We start from the raw sequence: 24,606 nt of genomic DNA on the forward strand, positions 1-24,606 counted from the left end.
CAAGCGAAAGAAAAACAGGTTAAAGCCAACAATAAAAAAAGATTCCTACGGCAATTGTAATTGGGTACTATCCAGGCCAGACCCTGCTTAGTCTCTGAGATCAGATGAAATCGGGCGCTTTCAGGGTGATGTGGCCGTAGGAGATTTCTTTGGGCTCTCTCAGCCCTCTTGACAAATGCCAAGATGATCACCTTGAGAAACAAGGGGAAAAAAAAAACATGTCAACGCCATCAACATAAAAAGAAGCCTACGGCACCGTGTATTCCCAGTTGGTCTCCCATCCAGTTACTAATCAGGCCCGACAATGCTTAGCCTCCAAGATCAGACAAGATCAGGCACTTTCAAAGTGATGGGGCCATAGGTGATCTCTTTGGGCACTCTCAACCCTCTTGTTAAACGCCAAGATGGTCACCTTGGGAAACAAGCGAAAATAAACAGGTCAACGCCAACAACATAAAAAGAAACCTACGGCACCTGGTATTCATAGATGGTCTCCCATACAGGTATTAACCAGGCCGTACACTGCTAGGCCTCCGAGATCAGATGAGATTATGCGCTTTCAGGGTGTTGTGCCCCTAGGCAATTTCTTTGTGCACTCTCAACCCTCTTGACAAATGCCAAGATGGTCACCTTGGGAAACAAGGGAAAAAAAACAGGTCAACGCCAACAAGAAGAATTCCCAGGCTGTCTCCCATCCAGGTACTAACCAGGCTCATCGCTGCTTAGCCTCCGAGATCAGATGAGATTGGGCTCTTTCAGGGTGATTTGGTCGTAGGCACTCTCTTTGGGCACTCTGAAGCCTCTTGACAAAGGCCAAGATGGTCACCTTGGGAAACAAGCTAAAAAAAAACAGGTCAAAGCCAACAACATAAAAAGAATCCTACGGCATCCGGTATTCCCAGGCAATCTCCCAATCAAGACACTAACCAGGCCAGATCCTTCTATGGTACCTGGTCTTCCCAGGCAGTCTCCCATCCAGGTACTAACCAGGCCTGATGCTGCTTAGCCTCTGAAATCAGACGAGATCGGGTGCTTTCAGGGTGATGTGGCCGTAAGCGTTCTCTTCAAGACACGCCCAACCCTCTTGACAAACGCCAAGATGGTCGCCTTGAGAAACAAGCGAAAAAAACAGGTCAAAGCCAACAACATAGACCCTGGCGGTCTCCCATCTGACCCACAAGCCTATGGCACCTGGTATTCCCAGGTGGTCTCCCATACAGGTATTAACCAGGCCGTACACTGCTAGGCCTCCGAGATCAGATGAGATTGTGCGCTTTCAGGGTGATGTGGCCATAGGTGTTCTATTTAGACACTCTCAACCCTCTTGACAAATGCCAAGATGGTCATCTTGGGAAACAAGTGAAAAAAACAGGTCAACGCCAACAACATAGACCCTGGCGGTCTCCCATCTGACCCAGACCCTGCTTAGCCTCTGAGATCGGGCGCTTTCAGGGTGATGTGACCTTAGGCGAACGCTTCGGGACATACTCAAAACTCTTGACAGATGCTAAAATGGTCACCTTGGGAAACAAGCGAAAGAAAAACAGGTTAACCACTTGCCGACCGCCGCACGCCGATGTACGTCGGCAGAATGGCACGGGCAGGCATAAGGGCTTACATGTACGTCCTTGCCTGCCCGCCGGTCGGGGGCCCGATCGGGCCCCCGCCCGGTGCCTGCGTCGGTCGGTATTCGTTCGGGAGCGATCCCGGATGAGGGGACGGCCATTCATTCATGGCCACCCCCTCTCGATCGCTCCCGGCAAATGAAAATGTCCGGTGACATCACTTCCTCTCCTGTAATGTAAACACAGGAGAGGAAGTGATGTATTCTCTCCTCCGTGTCGGTAGTTTTCGTTCCGGCACCGAGGAGAGAGGTTCGGTGAGTTGCACCAACACACCCCACATACAGTAGAACATGCCAGGCACACTCACACCCCCCCTTTACCCCCGATCACCCCCCAATTACCCCTGCCCCCCCAGTCACAGTGACACCAATTGCTTTTTTTTTTTTGTATTTTTTTTTTTTTTGCATTGGTGTCATTTGTGACTGTAGTAACTGTTAGGGCAGTTAGGGTTAGCCCCCTTTAGTTCTAATGTGCCCCCCTAACCCCCCCAATAAAGGTTTAACCCCGTGATCACCCCCCGTCGCCAGTGTCACTAAGGCTGGGTTCACATTGCAGCGGTTTATGAGAACGAATGTGATTCGCACCGCACTGCAGTGCAAATCACATCCGATCTCTGTGCGATTCGACTTCAGCCATACAGATAGTATGGCTGAATTCGTGTCGCACCCGCCGCACCCGCCGCACCCGCCGCAAATTCGCACGGGACCCTTTTTTTGGCCCGCACCAGAATCGGATCGCATGGGTGTTCACACCATGCGATCCGAGTTTGCAGATCGCACTGCGATATGCGAACTGATCTGGGGGTGTCATTAACATTTCACTGACACTCCCAGCAGTTCGCATAGGGCAGTGTGAACTGCCGCCGGGAGGCATGCGATGCGGGAACCCGCCGCGGATTCATGGCGTTCCCGCATCGCTCCAGTGTGAACCCAGCCTAATAAGCGATAGTTTTTCTGATCGCTGTATTAGTGTCACAGGTGACGCTTGTTAGGCAGGTAGGTATTTAGGTTCGCCGCAGCTTTTTATAGCGCCAGGGACCCCCATATACTACCGCATAAAGCCCCCTGATTGCCCCCTAGTTAACCCTTTCACCAGTGATCACCATATAACTGTTACAGGTGACGCTGGTTGGTTAGTTATTTTTTTATAGTTTCAGGGCACCCGCCATTTATTACCTAATAAAGGTTTAACCCCCTGATCACCCGGCGGGTGTCATTTGTGACTGTAATAACTGTTAGGGCAGTTAGGGTTAGCCCCCTTTAGTTCTAAGGTACCCCCCTAACCCCCCCAATAAAGGTTTAACCCCGTGATCACCCCCCGTCGCCAGTGTCACTAAGGCTGGGTTCACATTGCAGCGGTTTATGAGAACGGATGTGATTCGCACCGCACTGCAGTGCAAATCACATCCGATCTCTGTGCGATTCGAGTTCAGCCATACAGATAGTATGGCTGAATTCGTGTCAGACCCGCCACACCCGCCGCAAACTCGCACGGGACCCTTTTTTTGGTCCGCAGCAGAATCGGATCGCATGGGTGTTCACACCATGCGATCCGAGTTTGCAGATCGCACTGCGATATGCAAACTGATCTGGGGGTGTCATTAACATTTCACTGACACTCCCAGCAGTTCGCATAGGGCAGTGTGAACTGCCGCCGGGAGGCATGTGATGCGGGAACCCGCCGCGCATTCGTGGCGTTCCCGCATCGCTCCAGTGTGAACCCAGCCTAATAAGCGATCGTTTTTCTGATCACTGTATTAGTGTCACAGGTGACGCTAGTTAGGCAGGTAGGTATTTAGGTTCGCCGCAGCTTTTTATAGCGCCAGGGACCCCCATATACTACCGCATAAAGCCCCCTGATTGCCCCCTAGTTAACCCTTTCACCAGTGATCACCATATAACTGTTACAGGTGACGCTGGTTGGTTAGTTATTTTTTTTATAGTTTCAGGGCACCCGCCATTTATTACCTAGTCTCACTAGTGTACCCCTAAATTTAGGGGTGTCTACTTTCCAAAATGGGGTCATTTGGGGGGGGGGTTTGTGCCATCTTGGCATTTTATGGCCTTCAAAACTGTAACGCCCTTAGAAAGCCTGAAGGCGGTGCTTGGTTTTCGGGGCCCCGTACGCGGCTAGGCTCCCAAAAAGTCCCACATATGTGGTATCCCCGTACTCAGGAGAAGCAGCAGAATTTATTTTGGGGTGTCATTTCACATATGCCCATGGCATGCACGAGCAATATATCATTTAGTGACAACTTTGTGAAAAAAAAAAAAAAAAAGTTTGTAATATTCCCGCAACTTGTGGCAAAATATAAAATATTCCATGGACTCAACATGCCTCTCAGCAAATAGCTTGGGGTGTCTACTTTCTAAAATGGGGTCATTTGTGGGGGTTTTGTGCCATCTTGGCATTTTATGGCCTTCAAAACTGTAATAGGTAGTGAGGAGTGAAGTCAAATATTTACGCCCTTAGAAAACCTGAAGGCGGTTCTTGGCTTTCGGGGCCCCGTACGCGGCTAGGCTCCCAAAAAGTCCCACATATGTGGTATCCCCGTACTCAGGAGAAGCAGCAGAATTTATTTTGGGGTGTCATTTCACATATGCCCATAGCATGTGTGAGCAATATATCATTTAGTGACAACTTTGTGAAAAAAAAATTAAAAAAAATTAAAGTTTGTAATTTTTCCGCAACTTGTGGCAAAATATAAAATATTCCATGGACTCAAAATGCCTCTCAGCAAATAGCTTGAGGTGTCTACTTTCTAAAATGGGGTCATTTGTGGGGGTTTTGTGCCATCTTGGCATTTTATGGCCTTCAAAACTGTAATAGGTAGTGAGGAGTGAAGTCAAATATTTACGCCCTTAGAAAACCTGAAGGCGGTTCTTGGCTTTCGGGGCCCCGTACGCGGCTAGGCTCCCAAAAAGTCCCACATATGTGGTATCCCCGTACTCAGGAGAAGCAGCAGAATTTATTTTGGGGTGTCATTTCACATATGCCCATAGCATGTGTGAGCAATATATCATTTAGTGACAACTTTGTGTAAAAAAAAAAAAAAAATTTTTTTGTCATTATTCAATCGCTTGAGGCAAAAAAATAAAATATTCAATGGGCTCAACATGCCACTTATCAATTTCCTTAGGGTGTCTACTTTCCAAAATGGGGTCATTTGGGGGGTTTTTTTACTGCCCTGCCATTTTAGCACCTCAAGAAATGAGATAGGCAGTCGTAAACTAAAAGCTGCGTAAATTCCAGAAAACGTACCTTAGTTTGTAGATGTGACAACTTTTGCGCAATCCAATAAATATACAATTATTGACTTTTTTTTTACCAAAGACATGTGGCTGAATACATTTTGGCCTAAATGTATGACTAAAATTGAGTTTATTGGATTTTTCTAATAACAAAAAGTAGAAAATATCATTTTTTTTCAAAATTTGCGGTCTTTTTACGTTTATATCGCAAAAAATAAAAATCGCAGAGGCAATCAAATACCATCAAAAGAAAGCTCTATTTGTGGGAAGAAAAGGACGCAAATTTTGTTTGGGTACAACATTGCATGACCGCGCAATTACCAGTTAAAGCAGCGCAGTGCCAAATTGTAAAAAGACCTCTGGTCATTTACCAGCAAAATGGTCCGGTCTGAAGATGGTTAAAGCCAACAATAAAAAAAGATTCCTACGGCAATTGTAATTGGGTACTATCCAGGCCGGACCCTGCTTAGCCTCTGAGATCAGATGAAATTGGGCGCTTTCAAGGTGATGTGGCTGTAGCAGATTTCTTTGGGCTCTCTCAGCCCTCTTGACAAATGCCAAGATGATCACCTTGGGAAACAAGGGGGAAAAAAAAACATGTCAACGCCATCAACATAAAAAGAAGCCTACGGCACTGTGTATTCCCAGTTGGTCTCCCATCCAGTTACTAATCAGGCCCGACAATGCTTAGCCTCCAAGATCAGACACTTTCAAAGTGATGGGGCCATAGGCGATCTCTTCGGGCACTCTCAACCATCTTGACAAACACCAACATGGTCATCTTGGGAAACAAGCAAAAAAAAACAAGTCATTGCCAACATTGGAGGCTAAGCAGGGTTGGGCAATCAGTTTCCTGGCCTGAAATAGGCATCTCAGAACTGCCATCTGGCTGCTTCCCGGGTTTCCAACTTCTTCAACTAATCCCAGGAGACAATACTTTGCCTCCGTCCTGGTGGAGGTTCCAAACACCCGATCAATGGTTCCTGTCACCTCCATCCAGTAGCGGATCAACTTCGGGCATCTCCAAAACATGTGCATCATGTCTCCCCCCATGTTCCCGCACCGGGGGCAACTTGCGTCCGGCCGTTCGGACAAATTGAAAATGTTTACGAGGAGCATAATAGGTTCTATATAATAATGACATCCATTGTGAGGAGAGCCACAATTCACCACAGGCAGGATTCCTGTGGCCAATTATAGCTCAGGGGGGTTTAGTACACACCCCACACTATATAAGGCTGTCAGCACGGCGGCCTTGTATAGTGTGTCGCGGTGGTCAGGGAAAGAGGACGATAGGCAGGGACAGTGTCTTTACTGCTTGGGAACCTAGCACTGTTACAGTGGGTGTTGTGTGCCTCCTGCACAGTACCCACCTGAAGCTACCCTTTATTACTGGTGTTCAATTTCTGCAATACATGCATCTGCAGTGCAGAAGTTAGAGTGGGTGTTGTGTGCCTCCTACACAGTATACACCTTATTGCTGTTTTGTTTCTGTAATACAGGAACCTAGCACTGTTACAGTGCTAGGGTGTACAGAGAAGCTGGTATATATAGAAGACCACAGCATACAGAAGAAAGGCTAGTGAATACAAAATACAGACTTGTGTATGTAGATAGGTTTGAGTAAACAGAGATGCTAGAGTAAACAGTGAGGCTGGGGTACACAGAGAGGCTAGTTTAAAGAGAGGCTAGTATATACAAAGATGTTAGTGTATATAGAGAGGATAGTGTATAGAGAGAGTCGAGTGTATACAGAAAGGACAGTGCATATAGAGAAGCTAGTGTATACAGAAGACAGGCTTGGGTATACATCAAAGCTGACAATGTATACAGAATACTGGGTCGTGTATACAGAGAGTCTAGTGGGTACAGAAGACAGGCTGGTGTATTCTAGTTAGTTTTTACAGTCTAGTGTATACAGAAGACAGGCTGTGGTATACAGAGGGTTTAGTGTATTCAGAGAGTCTAGTGTATACAGTCAGCGAGTGTATACATAAGACTGGCTAGTTTACACAATGTTTACAGAGATGCAAGGGTGTACATAGAAGCTAGTATATATAGAAGACTACAGCATACAGAAGAAAGGCTATTGAATAAAGAATAAAGGCTGGCTTCTACGGAGAGGCTAGTGTATGCATCTAGGGTATACAGAGAGGCTAGATTATACAGAGAGGCTAGTGCATAGAGTGAAGCTATTGTATATAGAAGCCTGGTTAGTGTATACAGAGAAGCTAGTGTGTACAGAAGAAAGGCTAGACAGGCTATAAAGAGAGACAAGTGTTTACAGAAGACAGTTTGGGGTATAACGAGATGCTAGTTTATACAGAGAGACTAATATATACAGAAGACAGGCTAGGGCATACAGAAGACAGAATACGGGCTAGTGTATTCAGAACATAGGCTAGTGTATATCGAAGACAGGCTACTGTATGCAGAAGACCGGCTAGTGTAAACATGCTGGTGCATATAGAGAGGCTAGTGAATTTAGAGGGTAGGCTAAGTGATAACAGAAGACAATCTGGGCTATACAGAGACATTTCATCATTTCATCTAGCTCACCTCTCTAATGGAGTTTGTCTCATTGCCATGTTATGCCTTTTCATTCTTATGCTATCGACGACAGGCTATTGTATGCAGAAGACCGGATAGTGTAAACATGCTGGTGTATATAGAGAGGCTAGTGAATTTAGAAGGTAGGCTTTTCATTCTTATGCTAAATATAGATTATACTCACTACACGATTTTAATCATCCACATCAAGCATGCAATAAAACTATCATACATCAAAATAAACCTTGTACTCTTTTGCTCTATTTTGCATATTTTAAATTCTCCACATCAACTGTCACATTGAGTATGTGACAGTCCTGACACACCATCCTGACCTTATTTTGCTTTATTTCTTATTAGAAATAGAGAGTACTATCTCAAAATCCGGTTAAATCTATTCACTTCGATGAGTTCTACCGCTAATTTTACCGTAATGCAAAATGTTCACAAAACCATCCATTTGCTACCAGACATGCTGCACATCTGCACATAACTATCGCTCGCTAACGATGTAAACAGTTTTATTGCTTTTCTGACATTAACCGAGTATCTCTGACATTAACTGAGTATCCCTCTGCACTATGATCTTAATAATAATAATAGGATTGTGTAATGCAAAGATCAACTAGTCTAATATAAGCTTTCTCATTGGTACCGGCATATCCTTTAAAATTTAGACTAACGCAATTATTTCTCGGCCATTTTCAAGCTAAGCTTTCAATCTCTTACCGTTGAACAGCGATACTTCCTCCCTGCAATATTAAGCCATTTAAATGTCCTATTGGTCGCCTATATTATACAACTCTCTGAAAAGCATATATGTAGAGAATAAACCTAGTCTTACATCCTAATAAAACAGTTTTATTGCTCAACCAGTATCAGCTGTCATGACATAAGCAAATAAACGTTTCCACTGTTTGACTTTATTTTCTGTATTACTTCTTTTTCTCCACCTTAACTGTCACAGTTAAAACACAGTGACAAAACATTTCTTTTTACCGCAGCAAAATTCGAGAAAAGCAGTGTAAGCCGTCTTTCTGCCATATGCTTCAGAAAATTAATTTACCGCTTTTAAATCCATATCAATTCCACATAACCGTGAACCGTCTTACAATTTTAACATTTACTGATAGCAATTACTGATATTACATTATGACTATACCAGTGGAAAAGGACCGCGTAATGGAACTGTGAAATTAATCTTAATCTCAGAGTTAATTTAGCTGATAAATTTACGATTTACTCAACGATTTAAACTTAGATTTTTTCAAGCTAAGTCTGTTTAATCTTAAATAATTTATACTATATTCTACTGTACTTTTAAATTATGTACTGTTGTTCTGTATTTTAGCCGTGCTCATATTTCGTTTTATGTTGCAACCATCGAATCTCATTGCTATTACGACATTCTGCCTTAATGAATACTTTGCAACTATCCCTTTTGTGTATTCACTTTATCTCGACCTATATATACTGCCTCAATATTTTCCTAATTTGTTTTGCTATACTTAATATTATTATGTTATAGAGATTACTATCTCTAAATCATTGTAAACCTAACCGTAGTTATAATGTCTACAGCTAATTTTATGTTAAAGCAAAATTCACACAAAACCATCTTTTTAAAACCTTTACACATTAAGAGTAATGCAACCATCTCTCGCCACCTCTATGCAATAGGATTCTTTTCCAGTGGAAACGGAAAACAGACAGTGTAAGCTGTCTTCGTGCGTAACAAAATTAATGGAACGATTTACACGTTGGAATTTTCAAGCTACGTTAATTTACTCTTAAATAATTTATACCCTTTAGCTGCTTAGCTCACACTTTGCTGTATGTAGCCGCGTTAACTGTATTAATGGTTACATGTAAATAACCAATGGGGATTGACATTTCATGTCTATCTCCAATCTCTAATGCAATTTGTCTCTTTGCCATGTCATACTTTGCCAGTTATTATACTTTCTCATCCTTAAAGACACGTAAGGATCCTGAAAAACGATAGAAACCTAGTCACGTCGTTGCTGATATTTCATGATTACAGCAATCATCTCATCTAATTGCTATTCCGACATTCTGCCTTGGTATTACTTTGCAACGCTCTATTGAACAATGTAAAGGTAAGCTAGATATTTTGTGTATTTCCACTTAAACTCGACTTGTATATACTTTCTAATGTTATCCGTTCTAATTTTGCTAAATTAGATTGTAGAGTTTGCTATGTCTAAATCCATGTTAACTACTCACCTTTATTACGTATACTGCTAATTTTAGGATAATACAAAACAATCTTATTGCTTCTTTACACGCTGCACATATTAAGAGTAATGCAATGCTACCGTGAACAATTTAATTGCTCTTCTCACATTTAGCTGGTATCTCTCTGCTATAGGAAACTGAATTTGTACTACAACGATCACTCATCTAATATCAGTCCACTCAGTGCTAACGTGATAACTTTTACATTTAGAGTAATGAAATGATTTCTCAGTCATTTAGAAGCTACTGCAACTAACGCTTCCGATCTCTTTTCCACTGCAATACTTAATCTCTGCTATTGCAGAATATTTAGCTGCTTAGCTCACACTTTGCTGTACGTAGCCGTGTTAACAGTATTAATACCTGTAAGTAACCAATGGGGATATTGACATTTCATCTCTAATTCATATTCACATTTCTAATGCAGTTTGTCTTTTTGCCATGTCATCCTCTGCCAGTTATTATCCTTTCTCATCCTTATGCTATATTTGGGGTATATTCACTACATGATTAGAGACACGTAATAAACCTGATTGATAAAAACCTACACACGTCGTTGCTGTTATTTTGTGTATTTCCACTTAAACCCGACCTGTATATACTGTCTCAATATTAATCTGAGTTATTTTGCTATATTTATTAGAATAAACAGATTACTGTCTCTAAATCCTGGTAAACCAACTCACACAAAACCATCTAATTTCTACCTTACACGCAGCACATATTAAGATATTAACATTTAGCCGGTATCTCTCTGCAATAGTAAACGAAATGTGTAGATCACTCATCTAATATCGTCTTCTCAGTGCTACCGGAACAACTTTTAAATTTAGAGTAATGCAATGATTTCTTAGTTTTTCTCAGTTTTATGAAGCTACTGCAACTAACGCTTTGGATCTCTTTCCTGGTAAATTACGCTCTGCAATATTAAGCCATGTAAATTGTACTATTGGTCTGCTAAAAATGCTATGTATAATAATACAAATCTTTCAAAAGCAAGATCGTCTCACTGCAATACTTACACTCTGCATATTAGTGTACTACTATTAGTGTACTACATATTAGTGTACTACTAATAAAGTTGTCTAAAACTCGGCTATAAGTAGAGAATAAAACTTACATCAAAATAAACCATGTACTGCCAAACCAATAACGGCCATTTACTTAACGTCTATCAGTCAATGACTTAACAAAATAAACTTAGCACTCTTTTGCACTATTTTGTATATTTGTAGTTCTCCACATTAACTGTCACATTGATATCACCACTGACAACACACCACTTTTTTAACAGCACCAAAATATGAAAAAGGCACTGTAGGGCTTTACATGTTTCAGAAGTAGTTGCATTAGCAAAAAATAAAGCCCTGTCTTCTTTACACGCTAGCATTTCTGTATACATTAATCTCTCTGTGTACACCAGCCACTCTATCTTCTGTATACACGTGCCCGTAATCTATATACACTAGCCTGCCTTCTTTTTACAATAGTCTCAGTGTCCCAGCCTCTCTGCATTCAATAGCCTCACTGAATTCCCCAGACTGTCTTCTGTATACACAAGCCTATCTGTAAAAAATAGCCTGCCTTTTGAACTCATTAGCCTCTCTGTATAAACTAGCCTGTCTTCTGCATACTCTAGCCTCTCTGTGCAACACAGTCTCTCTCTGGATTCCCTAGCCTCCATCTCTGCATACCCAGGACCTTCCTCTGTATTATCTAGCCTATCTGTATACACTAGCCTCTCTTTTGTACAAATTAGCCTCTCTGTAGCCGGTTATCTGTATACACCAGCCTTTCTGTCTACTCTTGGTTGTCTTTTGTATACACTAGCATCTCTTTATACATTATCTCTCTGTATACCCAAGCCTCTCTGTATACACTAGTCCGCCTGTATACACTAGGAAGTCTGCATACACTAGCCTCTCTTTGTAACCCAACCTCTCTCTCTGTATACCCTAGCCTCCATCTCTGCATACCCAGGACGTTCTTCTGTATAATCTAGCCTATCTATATACACTAGCCTGTGTTTTGTACACTTTAGCCTCTCTGTATAAACTAGCTGGTCTTCTGTATACACTAGTCCGTCTGTATACACTAGCAAGTATGCATACTCTAGCCTCTCTCTCTGTATACCCTAGCCTCCATCTCTGCATACCCAGGATGTTCTTCTGTATAATCTAGCCTATCTGTATACACTAGTGTATACAGACGGACTAGTGTATACAGAGGACCGGCTAGTTGATACAGAAAGGCTAATGTGTACAAAAGACAGGCTAATGTATACAGATAGGCTAGATTATACAGAAGAACGACCTGGGTATGCAGAGCGCTGAGCTTCAAGGTATGGCCAACATGACTAATATGAGGGACACTCCTCACCCCCGCCCCCACCTACCAGATCTGACTTTCATCCCCTTGCCCTCTCTGCCCCGGTCATCTGGTGGCAGTTTTATGCACTCCCTGGCCCCCACCCATTCATAATCCTTACCGACCTTTCCTTCCGCTGCTCACAGGAACACACTGGATGACTTGTCTAATTAACCAACTTGTACAAGACACCGCTATCCTCCTGTCTGACACCGGTCCCCCTTGGAGGCTTTACCCCTCACTGTTTGGGTGGTCCCTGCCTCCCCCTGGATGCTCCACATATACCCCGACGACATTGTCGGAGGGGCACCACTTGACAGGACACGGGGCTGTCATGCCGGTGGCATCTCCCATTGGAGGAAGGGATGATGGTCCCAACCCCTTGGCAGCAGGTTCTTTCATGTACAGACCTGGGCGGCTCATCTTCCCTTCTGGAGTCTTGACCTTAGAGGGGGGAGTTGCACTTTGGGGGGTCTGAGTGATACCTAGTGCGCTGTACTGGAAGGGCTTGACATTCCCGCATATGTGTCCCCTCCCCCTGGTTGCGCCCCTCGTCCCCCCCCCCCTCTGGCCCCCACCTACTCTTTGCCGACATTGCCTTCGGCAGCTTTCGAGGACCCTGGATGACTTATTTATTGAGCCTATTGTTACGAGACACTGCTTCCCTCCAGTGTGACTCTGGACCCCCCTGGAGGATTTACCCCTTACTGTTTGGTCGGTCCCAGCCCCCCTCTGGATGCTCTACACAGCCCCCGATGGCGATGCAGGAGAGACACTAATTGGCGGGCCCCAGGACTGCTGCTCGGGTGAAGTCTCCCATTGGATGGAGGGATGGTGGCCCCAGCCCCTTGCCTGCCGGATTTTCCATGCACCGACCAGGGCTGCTCCTCTTTCATCTTGATGTGGTGTCCATGGAGGGGAGGAGTTGAAATTTATGGGGTCCGGGTGGTTGCTGGTGGGAGTGCGCTAAAGGAATTGACATTTCCGCATGTTTGTCCCCTCTCCTCTGTCTCCCCCCTCCCTTCCCACCCTTCCCACCCTTCCCTTCCCTCCTTTCCCTCCTTTCCCTTCCCTCCTTTCCCTCCCCCTTTCCCCCCTTCCACCCCTCCTTTTCCCCGCTTCCCTGCCCCTTTTCCCCCCGGGGCGTGGATGGGGGAGAGGGGGTAAGGAAAACACAATCTGCCAAAGGGAGAAATTAATTTGTTCGGGGACTGCATGTACTTTTGGGGTATGGGACGGGGGGTGGTGGATCCCATTCTGTGATGCCTTTTCTGTTGTGACGGGGTCCCTCGTGCATGCCTACATTTAGGGCGAGCCGAGGAGACCCCTCAGTGCTGACAGTTATATGCTCTACCTCTGTTTTGATTATACTATTGTTTTTTGGTTCTATGATGTTACTGATTGTCTTTTATTTGCATACCGGTATCAGACGTGACATTTACCACTGCCGGGACTGGGGGGACTAGGATTCGGGGGCTCCCTCTCCGACCTGTCTACCCACCAACCCAAGTAGGACAGCGCTTTAAAACCAGTGTACATCTGGTAAGCACTATAGCATAATTGTACTGTTTTAGTATACCCTTCCTGTACTGTTGAGTGCGGACAACCCTTAATTTCCCTCTCCCCCTGGGGTTGAGGTGCCCGGCCTCTTTTTCCCCTTACCTTTCCTTCCATTTGCCCTTCCTTTCTCCCCCTTAGTTCCCACCATCCATTACCTACCCAAAACCTACCTTGGTTCAACTTTTTTTGCTTTTCTCTGACGCCCCCCTTCCCCTCCCCGAGGAGCGATGGCAGACTCAGTCAAGGTCACCTCTCTAAACGTTAAGGGACTGAACTCCCCTGAAAAACGGTGGATCCTCCTGTGAGAACTGAAGACTTCCTGTACTGATGTGGCCTTTATACAAGAAACACATTTTAAAAATACTAGCCTCCCCTTTCTATGGTCGAGATCCTTCCCTAAGGTCTACCACTCTACTAACCTTTCCTCTAAGACCAAGGGAGTCTCCATTCTGATCTCTAGCAGGCTCCCATGGGTTCTCCAGGATTCTCTGGTGGACCCTGGGGGCCGATATCTTTTTCTTAGGGGCCACATTGGAGAGCGCCTTTTTACATTTGCCACTGTGTACGCTCCCAATGATCACCAAGACACATTCCTCAGAACTACCTTGCACAGATTATGTGACTTTCGGGAGGGCCAGTTGATATTAGGTGGGGATTTTAAGGTCCCCTTTCGCCATCGGTTGACACTTCTGCCTCTTGCTCCTCGCTCCTCATTTCCTCTAGAAAGCGGATTACTAAGTGTTTACTGAATGACCAATTAGTTGATGTCTGGCGTCTGCAACACTCTGGGGAAAAGGACTACTCTTTTTGCTCTTCCCCTCACAAATCATACTTGAGGATAGACTTCTTCTTGATTCCACATGACCAACTGCACTTGGTGTGCTCTTCCTCCATCGGCCATATTACTTGGTCCGACCACGCTCCTGTAGCCCTTACCTACACCCTCTCTAGGAACCCCTCACCTAGGTCTCTATTCTGGCACCTTAATGAGAGCCTCCTCCAGATACCGGAAGTTTTAGCAAATGTGACCAGGGAATTGGACCTTTATTTCCAAGAAAACTAAACGCAGGACTGCGACCCGGGGATAATTTGGGAGGCTCACAAGTCAGTACTCCGCAGGGTACTCATCAGGCTTGGGGCGCGTATCAAACGAACACGGAAGGAACAGCTTGCTAATCTGTTTCGTGAACTTGCCTCTGTGAAAGCGAAACATAAACATGCCTCCTCACGGACCTTAGAGATTGAATTGGGGACACTCCATACCCAGATTGCTGACCTACTCCATTATAAAGCGAAAGCGGGACTCCAGTTTTGTCGTAAACTGACGTAGGAGTCAGGGGACAAATGCGGAAAAATCTTAGCCAGGTCGGTAAAGGAGTTGAAATCTGCCTCTTACATACCACAGTTGATAGATGAGAATGGCCAGAGGGCCTCTACCCCAACCCAAATAGCCCGAAGTCTTTGAAAAATGTTACTCTGATATCTACAACCTGCCCGATTCAGGGTCCGGACAGGATAATATAGACAGATATGTAACCGGTTCTGGTCTACCAACCCTCTCATTGGACTCACGAGAGTACTTGGAGGACCCGATCACACTGGAAGAAGTCCAGACGGCCGTGGGACCTCCGAAGGTGGGTAAGGCTCCGGGCCCTGACGGATATACCGCACAATACTGTAAGACCTTCCTCCCTATTCTCGGCCTGCGCTTGGTGAATTTATTTAATACTCTGAGCTCGAATGGGGATTTTCCTGAGGATACCCTTAGAGCCCACATCTCGTTGATACCTAAGGAGGGCAAAGGCCCGGGCCTATGTGGGAGCTACAGACCCATTTCCCTCCTAAATTCGGTCCTAAAACTATTCTCTAAAATCCTCGCCACGTGATTGGCACATCACTTGCAGTCCCTTATACATATTGACCAGTTAGGCTTTATTCCCACCAGGGAAGATAGGGACAACACCATTAAGGTGCTTACCCTGGTCCATAAAGCAAAGTCATCTGGGACCCCTTGTCTTTTCGTGAGTACTGATGCCGAGAAGGCTTTTGATTGGGTCAAATGGACATTCATGTTCTCGGTCCTTCGCCATATAGGTCTGAGTGAACGGATGCTGGCATGGATAAGTAAGATATACTCACGCCCTTCAGCTCAAGTCAAAGCGAATGGGGTGCTCTCATCTCCCCTTGACATCGGGAATGGGACCAGACAGGGTTGCCCCCTGTTGCCCCTGTCATTGGAACCCTTTCTCTCCACAATTCGACAAAACTCAGACATAACGGGACTCCAAATGGGTACTATTGAGTGCAAGATATCTGCCTACGCGGATGACATGCTGTTCTCGCTGACGAATCCCAGAGTTTCCTTGCCAAATCTCCTTCAGGAATTCCAGATATACGGGATACTTCTTGAAATCAGAGGCCATGGGGGTTGCAGTCCCCCCCGCAAACGTTAATAGACTTGCAGTCCAATTTTCGATTTAAATGGGCCCATACAGCCCTTAAGTACTTAGGTACTTACATTCCACCGGACATCGCGTGTACATTTATGTTGAACTTCCCCCCACCCCTTGTCACTAAGATCTGCAGTTTGCTTCACGGGTGGCATTCTGGCCTCCATTCCTGGTTCAGGAGATGCAATCTCATTAAAATGAACATACTCTCTAAATTTACCTATCTTTTCCAAGCTCTCCCTATCCAGATTCCAGTCCCGTTTTTTAAGCAAGCTCAATCCTTGCTCACTTAATTTAACTGGGCCCACAAAAATCCCATACTTAAGTGGTCACAGCTGACATTGTCTAAACAACAGGGAGGGTTGGTTCTCTACCTGGCCTCCCATCTGGGGCGTGTATTGGACTGGAATCGAAACAAACTTTCTAAGCTCACTCCCGAATTCCGCTAAGAAGCGCCATGTGGTGCTATAAGGATTTACCCACAGAATTGACATCGCATCCCACAGGGGCTTAGTTGAAAGTCAGTCACCTGATCGCTACCCAAAACACACTCACGTCTTTGACTTCCCCCCTATTCCCTATACGTGGCCATCCAACCTTTGAACCGGGGACCCACTTAGAAATTCCAACCTAGACAATGCGTCTAAATTCATCATTGATGGAAAATGGCCTTCTTTCTCAACCCTAACAGATCCGACAGGGCTTTTCCAACTGCCTTTTTGGAGAGCGGCGCAACGACATCATTTTCTCCATTCCATCCCCAATCCTCAAACGTTTGCCCGCCCTCAGACGAAGTTTGAGACTCTATGCAGAAGCGAAAGCCCTTTGGCCCACATTCTCTCTCAAACAGATTACCCACACTTAACCTGTCTGTCCAACTGGGAAAAGGACCTTAATTGCTCGTTTTCCCCAGCACAGAGACAACGCATTATCACTTTGGCTCTCAAAACCTTGCTGTGCACGAAGATACAGGAGACTAATTTTAAACTTCTCACCAGGTGGTATTTGACACCATCAAAGCTGCATAAATGTTTGCCCTCTACCTCGAACATATGCTGGAGGTGTGGAGAAGAAGAGGGCACGTTGCTCCACATTTTTGGTCCTGCCCCAGCTTGGTGGACTTCTGGACAGAGATCCGATGCATAACACAAAAATTCACAGACTTCTCCATCCCGGAAGAGGCTGCATTCTTTCTCTTGCACCATTCACAGATTCCCATTAAGAAGTACAAAAAAATCAATTTTACGGCATGTGATAAATGCGGCGAAATCCTGCATCCCTCGCTATTGGAAAAAATTTTCCCCCCCTTTCATTACTCACTGGCTTAGGAAAATAGAGGACATTAAAAAAAATGGAGGACTTGATCCTCACATCACAAGGTAAACAAGAGTTTTTTAAACAAACCTGGGACATCTGGAATACCTTTATATTCTCGCTGGAAGGATGTCGCCTGCTATCGCCTTAGTGCTCTGAGCTTTCCTTGACTGGCCCCTTGGACAGTGGCTGCCATCATGTCTCGTCCCCTCTTCTCCTTTCCTGATCTTTCACCCCTTCTCTTTTCTGCCTTCCTCCCCTGTCTCTCACCCCCTCTCTCTTTTGGAAAAAGTGGAAAATTGGGAATGACGGCCCCACACCCCCCTCTGGATGGATTATGCCGGAGGGACCTGGGGTTTGTGTGACCCTGGATCTTGGTACCGTACTTTATCCGTGCCTCGAATCATTGTGATTGATGGAAGGCAGACTCACAGTTGCGAATATACCTGTATCAAGTATTGTTCAGCTGCTTTTTGCTCTGTATTTCTCTGTTGCATTATGTACTCGGGGGACCGTCTTCCTTTGTTTGGAGAAAAAATTACATTTGAAAAAAAAAAGAAGCCTACGACACCTGGTATTCCCAGGCGGTCTCCCATCCAGGCATTAACCAGGCCCGACCCTGCTTAGCCTCCAAGATCAGACGAGATGGAACAGATTCAGGGTGATGTGGCCATAGCCAATATCTTCAGGCACTCTCAACTCTCTTGACAAATGCCAAGATGGTCAACTTGGGAACAAGCGGAAAAAAATAGGTCAACGGCAACAACATAAAAAGAAGCCTACGGCATCTGGAAATCCCAGGCGGTCTCCCATCCAGGTACTAAACTGGTCCCAACCCTGCTTAGCCTCTGAGATCAGATGAGATTGGGCTCTTTCAGGGTGATGTGGCCGTAGGAGATTTCTTCAGGCACTCTCAACCCTCTTGACTAATGCCAAGATGGTCACCTTGGGAAACAAACAAAAAAAACAAGTCAACGCCAACAACATAAAAAGAAGCCTACAGCACCTAGTATTCCCAGGTGGTCTCCAATCCAGGTACTAGCAAGGCCCAACCCTGTTTAGCTTCTGAGATCAGAGGAGATCGGGCGCTTTCAGGCTTATGTGCCCATAGGCAATCTCTTTGGGCATTCTCAACCCTCTTGACAAATGCCAAGATAGTCACCTTGGGATTCAAGCGAAAAAAAAACAGGTCAATGTCAACAACATAAAAAGAAGAATACGGCACCTGGTATTCCAACGCCTTCTCCCATCCAGGTACTAACTAGGCCCAACCCTTCTTAGCCTCAGAGAAGAGAAGAGATAGGGCTCTTTCAGGGTGATGCTGCTGTAAGCGATCTCTTTGGGCACTCTCAACCCTCTTGACAAATGCCAAGATGGTCACCTTGGGAAACAAGCGGAAAAAAAAACGAATCAATGCCAACAACATAAAATGAAGCCTACAATAACTGGTATTCCCAGGTGGTCTCCCATCCAGGTACTAACCAGGCCCGACTGGGTGCTTTCAGAGTGATGTGGCCATAGGCAATCTCTTCAGGCACTCTCAACTCTCTTGACAAACACCAAGATGGTCACTTTGGGAAACAAGCAAAATAAAAACAGGTCAACGATAACAACATAAAAAGAAGTCTACGACACCTGGTATTCCCAGGCTGTCTCCCATCCAGGTACTAACAAGGCCCGACTTGTCTTAGCCTCCAACATCAAATGAGATCGGGTGCTTTCAGGGTGATGTGCCCATAGGCAATCTCTTCAGGCACTTTCAACCCCCTTGACAAACACCAAGATGGTCACCTTGGGAAACAAGCAAAAAAATTTAAATACGTCGGAAGCTAGAGACAATGCAGCCCGAGTCCTCAATTTAATCCATGCGGCGCATGTATAGGGAAGGCCCTTGCTTATGTTGTCAACGGACGCGAAGAAGGCCTTTGACAGGGTGGCCTGGCACTTTATGCAGCCCTCCCTGGAACATATAGGTCTTGGCCCCAACATGATGAGCTGGGTAATGTCGCTTTACTCCACGCCGTCGGCAGCGGTACGGGTGAACGAGTGGTGCTCAGACTCTTTCCCCATCACTAATGGGACGAGACAGGGGTGCCCTCTGTCTCCCCTAATTTTTATTCTGACACTGGAACCACTAATGTGTCATGTTCGGAATGACCCGAATATTACTGGCATATCCAAACCCTCGGCACACCACAAAATTGTGGCGTACGCTGACGATCTAATTTTTTTCGTCTCCAATCCACACATTTCGCTTCCCAATATACTCGCGGCTCTCCGGCGATACGGCAGGCTATCAAACTATAAAATCAATTGCGCCAAGTCAGCTGTATTGAATATATCGGTCCCGGATGGTGAGGCCAAGAGGCTACGCTCCGCTTTTCCATTCTACTGGGCTGAAAAATCTATACGTTACCTGGGCGTTGACATCGCAGCGGATTTGGCGCAATTGTACCCGCTTAATTTTGTCCCTCTCCTGAATAGACTGAAATCTGATTTGGGAAACTGGCATGCTTTAACACTGACCTGGTTCGGGCACTGTAATGCATTCAAAATGACGGCCCTCCCGCGGATCTTATACTTGTTCCAGACATTACCGATCCGGTTACCCCCAATTTTTTTCAGACAACTGCAGGTGCTGCTCCGGGACTTTATTTGGGCGCGCAAACCGCCCAGAGCCCGTTTGCAATTGCTTGCCAGACCAAAGGACAAGGGGGGTCTGGGTCTCCCAGATCTGAGACAATACTACAGAGCGACTCTGCTAGCGAGAGTCGTTGATTGGCATTGTAATGGCCCACACAAGCAGTGGGTGGAGATGGAGATTGAGGATGGATCCATTCCCCTATTGACCTCCCCGTGGCTCCTGTCCTCCCTACCAAAAGACCTCAGAGATCACCCCGTAGTGGGAGCTACGTTGGCTGTTGTGCGGAGGTTGTTCCGCTGCACACACATTGCTCCCCTGCCGTCACCAATGACTCCGGTTATAGGTAATCCAGACTTCCCACCGGGATTTACCAACAAGAAACTGCGACAGTTGACAGTGGTGGGGAAACAGCGTCTGGGAGAGGTGTGGCCCTCGGGAGGGCTCCCGACCACGCAAACTGTCGCTGAGCTTTCTGACCCTCCGCTTGACATGTTTAGTGCTTATCAACTTTGTCGCTTTCTTCTGGCCATACAAAGGGCCCCCTACACTCCTAGAGACCTGACGCCCTATGAATCCATCTGTCACAAAAGGGAACCTGTGCGACACACCCTCTACCTCCCATCTCTGTATACCCCAAACTGTCTTCTGTAAAAACTTGTCTCTCTTTATAGCCTGTCTAGCCTTTCTTCTGTACACACTAGCTTCTCTGTATACACTAACCAGGCTTCTATATACAATAGCTTCACTCTATGCACTAGCCTCTCTGTATAATCTAGCCTCTCAATATACCCTAGATAGTGTTCTGCATAAACTAGCCTCTCTGTAGAAGCCAGCCTTTATTCTGTATTCACTAGCCTTTCTTCTTTATGCTGTAGTCTTCTATATATACTAGCTTCTCTGTACACCCTTGCATCTCTGTAATACACTAAACCCTCTGTATACCACAGCCTGTCTTCTGTATACACTATACTGTAAAAACTAGCTAGAATACACCAGCCTGTCTTCTGTACCCACTAGACTCTCTGTATACACTACCCAGTCTTCTGTATACACTGTCAGCTTGGATGTATACCCAAGCCTTTCTTCTGTATACACTAGTCTCTCTATATGCACTGTCCTATCTGTATACACTCGACTCTCTCTATACACTAACCTCTCTATATATACTAACATCTTTGTATATACTAGCTTCTCTTTAAACTAGCCTCTCTGTGTACCCCAGCCTCATTGTTTACTCTAGCATCTCTGTATACTCATGCCTATCTGCATACACGAGTCTGTATTCTGTATTCACTAGCCTTTCTTCTGTATGCTGTAGTCATCTATATATACCAGCTTCTCTGTACACCCTAGCACTGTAACAGTGTTAGGTTCCTGTATTACAGAAACAGAACACCAGCAATAAGGTGTATACTGTGCAGGAGGCACACAACACCCACTCTAACTTCTGCACTGCAGATGCATGTATTGCAGAAATTGAACACCAGTAATAAAGGGTAGCTTCGGATGTGTACTGTGAAGGAGGCACATAACACCCACTGTAACAGTGCTAGGTTCCCAAGCAGTAAAGACACTGTCCCTGCCTATCGTCCTCTTTCCCTGACCACCGCAACACACTATACAAGGCCGCCGCGCTGGCGTCCTTATATAGTGTGGGGTGTGTACTAAACCCCCCTGAGCTATAATTGGCCACAGGAATCCTGCCTGTGGTGAATTGTGGCTCTCCTCAGAGAGGATGTCACATCTGTTCTTATTATATAGAACCTATTATGCTATTATGCTCCTCGCAAACTTTTTCAGTTTGGCCGAGCGGCCGGACGCAAGTGGCCCCCGGTGCGGGAACATGGGGGGAGACATGATGCACATGTTTTGGAGATGCCCGAAGTTGATCCGCTACTGGACAGAGGTGACAGGAACCATTGATCGGGTGTTTGGAACCTCCACCAGGATGGAGGCGAAGTATTGTCTCCTGGGATTAGTTGAAGGAGTTGGAAACCCGGGAAGCAGCCAGATGGCAGTTCTGAGATGCCTATTTCAGGCAAGGAAACTGATTGCCCAACCCTGCTTAGCCTCCAATGTTGGCAATGACTTGTTTTTTTTCGCTTGTTTCCCAAGATGACCATGTTGGCGTTTGTCAAGATGGTTGAGAGTGCCCGAAGAGATCGCCTATGGCCCCATCACCTTGAAAGTGCCTGATCTTGTCTGATCTCGGAGGCTAAGCATTGTCGGGCCTGATTAGTAACTGGATGGGAGACCAACTGGGAATACCAGGTGCCGTAGGATTCATTTTATGTTGTTGGCGTTGACATGTTTTTTTTTTCCGCTTGTTTCCCAAGGTGATCATCTTGGCATTTGTCAAGAGGGCTGAGAGAGCCCAAAAAAATCTCCTACGGCCACATCCCCCTGAAAGCGCCCAATCTCATCTGATCTCAGAGGCTAAGCAGGGTCCGGCCTGGCTAGTACCTAATTAAAGGTGCCGTAGGAATCTTTTTATATGGTTGGCTTTGACCTGTTTTTCTTTCGCTTGTTTCCCAAGGTGACCATTTTAGCATCAGTCAAGAGTTTTGAGTATGTCGCAAAGTGTTTGCCTGAGGTCACATCACCCTGAAAGCGCCCGATCTCAGAGGCTAAGCAGGGTCTGGGTCAGATGGGAGACCGCCAGGGTCTATGTTGTTGGCGTTGACCTGTTTTTTTTCACTTGTTTCCCAAGATAACCATCTTGGTATTTGTCAAGAGGGTTGAGAGTGTCTAAATATGGCCACATCACCCTGAAAGCGCACAATCTCATCTGATCTCAGAGGCTAAACAGTGTCGGGCCTGGTTAGTACCTGGATGGGAGACCGCCTGGGAATACCAGGTGCCATAGGCTTCTTTTTATGTTGTTGGCTTTGAACTGTTTTTTTCGCTTGTTTCTCAAGGCGACCATCTTGCCGTTTGTCAAGAGGGTTGGGCGTGTCTTGAAGAGAACGCTTACGGCCACATCACCCTGAAAGCACCCGATCTCGTCTGATTTCAGAGGCTTAGCAGCGTCAGGCCTGGTTAGTACCTGGATGGGAGACTGCCTGGGAAGACCAGGTGACATAGAAGGATCTGGCCTGGTTAGTGTCTTGATTGGGAGATCGCCTGGGAATACCGGATGCCGTAGGATTCTTTTTATGTTGTTGGCTTTGACCTGTTTTTTTTCCCTTGTTTCCCAAGGTGACCATCTTGGCATTTGTCAAGAGGGTTGAGAGTGCACAAAGAAATTGCCTATGGGCACAACGCCCTGAAAGCGCCCAATCTCGTTTGGTCTCAGAGGCTAAGCAGGGTTGGGCCTGGTTTGTACCTGGATGGGAGACTGCCTGGGTTTTCCAGATTGCAATTGCAAACGGGCTCTGGGCGGTTTGCGTGCCCAAATAAAGTCCCGGAGCAGCACCTGCAGTTGTCTGAAAAAAATTGGGGGTAACCGGATCGGTAATGTCTGGAACAAGTATAAGATCCGCGGGAGGGCCGTCATTTTGAATGCATTACAGCGCCTGAACCAGGTCAGTGTTAAAGCATGCCAGTTTCCCAAATCAGATTTCAGTCTATCCAGGAGAGGGACAAAATTAAGCGGGTACAATTGCGCTAAATCCGCTGCGATGTCAACGCCCAGGTAACGTATAGATTTTTCAGCCCAGTAGAATGGAAAAGCAGAGCAGAGCCTCTTGGCCTCACCATCCGGGACCGATATATTCAATACAGCCGACTTGGCGCAATTGATTTTATAGTTTGATAGGCTGCTGTATCGCTGTAGAGACGCAAGTATATTGGGAAGCAAAATGTGTGGATTGGAGACGGAAAAAATTAGATCGTCAGCGTACGCCGCAATTTTGTGGTGTGCCGAGGGTTTGGATATGCCAGTAATATTCGGGTCATTCCGAACATGACACATTAGTGGTTCCAGTGTCAGAATAAAAATTAGGGGAGACAGAGGGCACCCCTGCCTCGTCCCATTAGTGATGGGGAAAGAGTCCGAGCACCACTCGTTCACCCCTACCGCTGCCGACGGCGTGGAGTAAAGCAACATTACCCAGCTCATGATGTTGGGGCCAAGACCTATATGTTCCAGGGTGGCCTGCATAAAGTGCCAGGCCACCCTTTCAAAGGCCTTCTCCGCGTCCGTTGACAACATAAGCAAGGGCCTTCCCTGTACATGCGCGGTATGGATTAAATTGAGGACTCGGGTCGTATTGTCTCTAGCTTCCGACTTATTTTTTATTTTTTTGCTTGTTTCCCAAGGTGACCATCTTGGCGTTTGTCAAGGGGGTTAAAAGTGCCTGAAGAGATTGCCTACGGGCACATCACCCTGAAAGCACCCGATCTCGTTTGATGTTGAGGCTAAGAAGAGTCGGGCCTTGTTAGTACCTGGATGGGAGACCGCCTGGGAATACCAGGTGTCGTAGACTTCTTTTTATGTTGTTGGCGTTGACCTGTTTTTTTTTTTCGCTTGTTTCCCAAAGTGACCATCTTGGTGTTTGTCAAGAGGGCTGAGAGTGCCTGAAGAGATTGCCTATGGCCACATCACTCTGTCTCGTCTGATCTTGGAGGCTAAGAAGAGTCGGGCC

At 45.9% G+C, this 24,606-nt stretch overlaps 5 pseudogenes; 2 read left to right on the forward strand and 3 right to left on the reverse strand.

Annotated features, from left to right (window-relative positions):
- Nucleotides 1-17,935: 17,935 nt before the first annotated feature.
- LOC143957626 (5S ribosomal RNA) lies at nt 17,936-18,054 on the reverse strand (annotated as a pseudogene).
- A 98-nt stretch (nt 18,055-18,152) lies between these two features.
- Nucleotides 18,153-18,272, reverse strand: LOC143957545 (5S ribosomal RNA; annotated as a pseudogene).
- A 98-nt stretch (nt 18,273-18,370) lies between these two features.
- Nucleotides 18,371-18,489, reverse strand: LOC143957550 (5S ribosomal RNA; annotated as a pseudogene).
- Nucleotides 18,490-22,184: 3,695 nt separating this feature from the next.
- LOC143957524 (5S ribosomal RNA) lies at nt 22,185-22,303 on the forward strand (annotated as a pseudogene).
- Nucleotides 22,304-22,770: 467 nt separating this feature from the next.
- LOC143957466 (5S ribosomal RNA) lies at nt 22,771-22,889 on the forward strand (annotated as a pseudogene).
- Nucleotides 22,890-24,606: the final 1,717 nt, after the last annotated feature.

Source organism: Lithobates pipiens, unplaced genomic scaffold (assembly GCF_037356315.1).
Source record: "Lithobates pipiens isolate NorthernLeopardFrog02 unplaced genomic scaffold, aLitPip1_a1.2 Scaffold_52, whole genome shotgun sequence".
In the NCBI taxonomy this organism is placed as follows: Eukaryota; Metazoa; Chordata; class Amphibia; order Anura; family Ranidae; genus Lithobates; species Lithobates pipiens.